The sequence below is a fragment of the Amblyomma maculatum genome, chromosome 6, assembly GCF_055883805.1.
Source record: "Amblyomma maculatum isolate TAMU_Amacu chromosome 6, ASM5588380v1, whole genome shotgun sequence".
NCBI lineage: Eukaryota > Metazoa > Arthropoda > Arachnida > Ixodida > Ixodidae > Amblyomma > Amblyomma maculatum.
The window spans coordinates 38,053,882-38,059,881 of NC_139349.1; the positions used below are offsets into that span (position 1 = coordinate 38,053,882).

The window sequence follows — 6,000 nt, forward strand, 5'->3', positions numbered from 1 at the left end:
TTGAAACGCTGCGAAGATAAGCTGGCTGCTGTGCTGCGAAACCTGCGAGGGCCACGTGTCCAGCGGGAGCGTTCTGTGTAAAGCCGCACAACTTGGAGAGAAAAGGTGGAGGGCCGTGCTCACGAACGTTTCAGTCTGCATAGCACGTATAATGCGCCAGATAGGTCGCACGACACTTGCGTTCTCCCGTTTTCTCACCTGCCCCTCCATTTCTGTCCTATTTCTCACAAAGAACATTTGTCCACCTCCGTAACGGCTACATTCCTCAATTCGTGCCTTTTTTTGCTCGAAGCACGATATATTGAGACGGCACAATGCACATCATTTTATGGCGCGCGCATTACCGCAACTAAATTACGTATCTTTATCCATAACAATTACCCCTTTTATAACGTTCACTGCGGGCGTCATATGCCACCTCACACATAAGCTTAATGATACGAGGCCTTCATTCAGATATTTTTTCCAACCGCCGCATCGAGTTCGCAAACAGTGCGAGATTATTTTTAAAAGCGGGTTTTATAAAGGGAAATACAGCAAACTTCTACACGCTTGTCGCTTAGGTTAAAACTGTTACATTGAAATTTCTGCACAGTAGTTATCTTCATAGCACGGTGAAATTATTATTTCAGTAGGCTGAAGCCAAGCTAAAATGGGGCTTCATATTTAAAGCTGAAACTGTGCACGTGGTCGCCATCAACTTTTTACTTTGTGACTTCAGTAACACGGAGCGGAGCGATACGGTTCTTCGCATTGCTGTTGTTTTTAAAGAAACAATTTCCAGTTTCGTGCGTCCACACGTTTATGCGTAACCACAGAGCAGTCTGTTAAAATGAAAAGCCAATGCATGGTGAATAAAATTGGCTATGCTTTTGGCCTCCTGTTTCGAAAGCTGTTAAGTGCACCTAGCAGTTAAAAAAAATTTTAAAGGTCATATAGAAGGACAATGCATTCCTCGCATAGCAATAGACGTTTCGTAACCCCTTTTACGCGAAACACTCTGAACACGAAGAATCCCTTGCATCTACTTAGCTTGCGAGTCCGCCTTTTCTGGTTTAGCATTGGGAATTATTGTATATTCACTACTTGGGTTTCCACAAGCATGGGTTAGCAAAAAGCCCGCATATTGACCGAACCTGAGGTGCAAGTAAAAACCGGAAGCCGCGGCAACCGCTACCAACGTCGGCTGAGTGAATATACTTTTCTTTTCTGCGGCTGCATGGTTGTTCGATAAGACGAAATCGCGTACTATGACGCACGCCTTGCGGCAACTACACCTCGCTTTTAAGAGAGCGCCAGACTGTGACACACGCGATTTCCTGCGTCCATGCAGCAGCGTTGATCTTGAATCATCGAGAACACGCTACCCATCCAGCTGCCTTTTTTTTTTTTTTTTTTATGTTTGCACGCGACGGTAAGGCTTTTACTCGAACTTTTTTCCTGTTCCGGTTCGCGCGAACAGCGGGCGGGTCGCTTCTTGAGTACCGAAACGCATAGCAAAGGCATAGTCGGCACCAAGGCGATTTCTGGTTCTCGGCACCGTGAGGATTCCGCACTGGCGATGGCCCAAGGAATTCGGGGCATTGCACGCCGCGGCGTCGGCGCCACGCGAATTTGTTCGGCGCGTTGGCTTACTCTCGATCCCATCTGATAACGATGAACGCGCTTGAGCGAATTCGTAACGCTGATTTCGACATCGATCCCGCGATAGGAATTGTTATTCAGCATTCACTGTGACTGGTTCAACGCGATTTCGCGAGAATCGAATACGGCAATCCAGGACGGCCCTTAAAAATGGTCGGGGCCATAAGACATGCTGCGGTTCAAGAAATGCAGTCGAAAATAAATTGTAAAGGGGTACAAAAGGTGCGCGAACTGAACATAGATGTTTAATGCCAGTATAATCAAAAACTTACTTTGCGTCTAAATTTGAAATGCTTAACATTTGATGTGCTTAACATTTGAAATGCGACTGTATTCCGTTTAGATATTGCTTCTTATTTCTTTTGATTCTCTTACGACGTATATCAGTCGGCGATCTGGAGCATCGCCCTGAATCCGGGAAGGAGCACGGAATCCGTGACGATGTCGGAACGTCCAATGATAACAAAAAAAGCATGATTTGAATATACAGGTCACTTATTGAAAGAAGTTATTCGATTTGTGAAGCAAGCGAACCTTCTCCAGAAATGCAACAGGGACATGCAGGCTCTGCATCACGGACGCATACGCTTCGACCCGCCAAAGGGCCGGTGTATACCGTAATTCAGAGAACTGCGTGTACAAGCGCGTTGAACACACGTCTAAGTCGAAGCACGTGGAAGAGTTTGCATATGTCCTTTTGAGAAACGCGACGTCTGACCTGCAATCATGCAAATAGAATTTCGGCCGCGATTGCAAAAATGCTTTGCGCTAAACAGTGACGACATTTTGTTCTTACCTTGCTCGGTAGGCGGGCCGCTCTCACAGTCGTTTGACAGAATGCTTTGGGGCGTCGGGCAGCCGCCGCCTCATAAGGTTCGCTTTTTCTCTTATTGCAAAACACATGCAAATAGGATTGTTCCTAAGCGGATATACAAGCACCGGATGGAGATTAGGAAGCCAATATCGAAAGGTTAGGAAGGTAATAGCGAAGTCGGCCGCTATCAGCGCACAACAGCTATATCGCTGCTTCACGGTTTTTACAGATGATCTCCAGGCGCTTTAGTTAGAGCAACTGCAAGAATGCAGTGAAAAAAGAAACCATCAAAACAAACAAAAAGGTGCCTTTTCGCGGCTGCTTATTTATATAATGTAAGCGAAATGGCCACTTCTACTAATACGCACTGCGCGCCCGGTGTTGCCAGGCGGAAGAGAGGGTAGTCGTGCAAACAGATCGAGGCATATGATCAAACGTCGCACGCGCCCCAAAACATCCTCCTCCACCCAACACCCCCTCAACCCTATCCCGTCAATTCTAACCGGCGGGGACCCGACGCAATATCGGGGGGATTCGGCTCCGCTTTGTAGCGATTTGAAACAAAACGATGCGACGCTTTGTAACTGGCGAAAACGATTACGCAGTTACCGCTTTTCTTTTATTCGCGGAAAATGGGCCGCGTGCGCCGTTGCACGAGACGAGGTTGGTGGCGCAACGGCAAGAACTACAATAACCGAGGTGAGCAGACTTTTGAAATTACTTAATGCATACCTGTCCGGGTTTCTGAAAGTGAAAGTTAATTATACTTGAACAGATTTAGTAACTTATAGCTTTAGTAACTTATATTTAGTAACTTATAGTAACATATGAGTAACTTATAGCTCAGAGCGTGTGAGAATTTGAATGTTAATTTAAAACCTTTACTCTTTTTTTTTTAACACGCTAGAGTCCGCGCAAAAATAGGTGTGAGTAAAAAACGGGTGGTTGTAGAAAACAAACCGAACATAGGAAGAATACGATAGCCCATTGTCAAACGCAATGCGTACCAAATACCATCTTTAATGACATAAATAAAAATCATATAATGGTGGAGGAATTACAGCGTCGACTTGGAAAAACGCCAGGTTAATCTGGTACGGGTTCCGTAACTAATAAATTCTACTAAATGTTTCTATGGATCGCATGGGTGGATTTGTATGAAATAGGAAATCTGCTTTTCAACTGGAACACACCAAGACAGTTTCGTAAAGTGATCCTAGCACGGCGCAGGTGTTTCGTGACGGGAAGCTTTGCGTTGCGAGATGAATCATGAAAATGCCGCAGGGTGCACAGACGCGTATACATTAGACAGAGCGTACGTATGTTCAAAAGGCAAAAAGTGACGACAGCCGCTGGCTTCTGTGAAGTGACAATGAATAGCAAAGCACTCGCTACTTGGATGCGTGTTATACGCAGGGCTTTCACTCGGAGATGGCTGTTTACACTTTGGTGCAACCAAGAACTAAGTCTATAACACAACTTCGAGTCTCAGAATCAAGGTGTGATTCCCTACGCGGTTATAGTGAAGTACTGGTTTTAGCGCGACGGAAAAGGCAATAGCCCTTGCACAGTACGCTTACAACTTCCTAAGCCATAGGCTTGGTGCAAAAAATGCAAATAGATGGCGATCGCTCGTGGGACTTCCTGGCTTTATTTCATAATTTTATTTGCCTGGATAAGTCGGCGCACAAATCTAACGTTCTCTTGTGTTCATTTCTGGCGTGTTCTAAATTTCCTTTCATCAGCAACAAGGCACGCGCGGCTAGGTCAGCAGCCTTAGGGAGCGGCTTGTGCCATACGAGCTAGGAGGAAAAATACTACGCGCCGGCCCCCTTGGCGTTGTACAGGCAATACTGGAGAAAACATGAGAAAGAAACTCCTGCCGGCGCTCCGTAATGTAGTCTGGTGCAACTAATACCTTCTAGAACAAGATATAACACCGACAACAACAACAACAGAAATTACGCGTCTGATTAAAAGAGTGCGTTGTTGGGCGAGCCGCTCTCGTCCTTGTTTTTGTGTGCGCAGTATACCTTGGGGGGGGGGGGGGGGGGGGGGGGGGAGGGAGGTACGCGTCTGATGCTTCGCGAGCGCAGCATCGTTACAGAGAACTCGGACGTTAGCGGTGATTGCGAATACGAACTTCGGTTGCGCGGTTAGCGAACGCGGTTCTTGCTCGCATACTAGCTGCAATCACGGCATCAGGTAGTTTATTTGGGCCACTAACAGAACTCACCAGAACAGAACTCAAGCGCCTATAAAAACGTAACGCTGGTTGTCTTTTGTAGCATCTGCTACGAAACTAACACCTTAGCAAAGAACGTCGCGCCACTGCGGAGCCTCACCTCGGGTGTTTTCGCTGCGAAGCAGAGTCTCCGAGAGGCGGCGGCATGAAGTCGGTCCGGCGGCGTCAGTGGATCCGGCGATGCTGCTCGGAAGAGGACGCCACCGCAGCCACTGTGGACCCGGGCTGGTCGATCCGGCGCTCCCGCCGCATCAGCTCTCCGGGAGGAGCAGAGCCGACGCCGGCGTCTCGGCACCAAACATAACCGTCACACGCATCGCATCTGGTCGCGTCGCTCAAGCACCGCTCCCTCTTGCAACTCCTCGCACGTCGGCAGACGCGCGAAGTCTAGCCGAGACGGGAAGACCTCGTCGAGTATTGCGTGATCCGGTTACTTGTTCCGTACGGACCGGTCTACCATTAGGGCGAATATATCAGCAATTTCGGAATGAACGAAGACGAATGAAGAAGCAGTGCCAAGAACGTAGTTGCGTATAAGAGCTCGGTGAAGCGTGCGCTTTCACGCAGGGTGAACACAACGTGCGTCAAAACGCAGCTTTTGCCCTATAAATCGCCCCCGCGCGCTGCGGTACCAGCCGCGCCGCCACTGACGCGGATGCTCTGAGCGAGGAAGCGAGGACGGCTGCTGCCGCCGCCGCTGCTGCGCTGTAGTTCTGACGACCGCCGCACCAGTCAACCTGGGCGCTCCGCGCGCTATTCCGGTTAGGGCGGCAGAGCAATCAAAGCTTTTTGCACTACTGACTCCTCGATGAGCTTTCCGCGATGGGGGCGTCGCGTCGACCATGGAACAGCGATCTAGCAAACGCATTTTCATAACCAGTCAAGTTAGGCACGCGTAGGAGAAAAATAGGTCTGAGAAAGAATGATGCAACGCTTCTACTGCCCTTTTTTGTTTTGTTTTTCCGGCAGGTACAGCAGCCACGTGAATGCCACCGCGCCATATGCGGAAGGGGAGTATGTATGTACAAGAGGAGCTGGGAGCGCACCGAGGCGGCGCGGGATGATGACAAGTTTCGAAAGGCCATCAGTGCATGTAGGGCAACGGTTGGCCTTTGATCTTCTAAGCTGCTTCGCGGCTGCTGCCTTGTCTCGTGCTAGCGGCGGATGTTTGACGTGGTTGGTTAGGATGTCCGCTTAGGACTGGCCAGCCATCGTGGTATATTACATCTCATGCTTTGCGTGGTACCTTGATGCTGCCTTGATCCGTGCTGTGGGGCAGCGTGCGACATTCGCATGC

General features: G+C 48.9%; 1 protein-coding gene across 1 annotated transcript in view; it reads right to left on the minus strand.

Annotated features, from left to right (window-relative positions):
• Positions 1-5,391, minus strand: part of LOC146185565 (beta-1,3-galactosyltransferase 1-like) — a 40,919-nt gene extending 35,528 nt beyond the window's left edge. Inside the window, exon 1 of the mRNA XM_084606505.1 lies at positions 4,804-5,391. The gene's annotated coding sequence lies outside the window, so the exon portion shown is untranslated. The remainder of the gene's footprint in view (positions 1-4,803) is intronic.
• Positions 5,392-6,000: the final 609 nt, after the last annotated feature.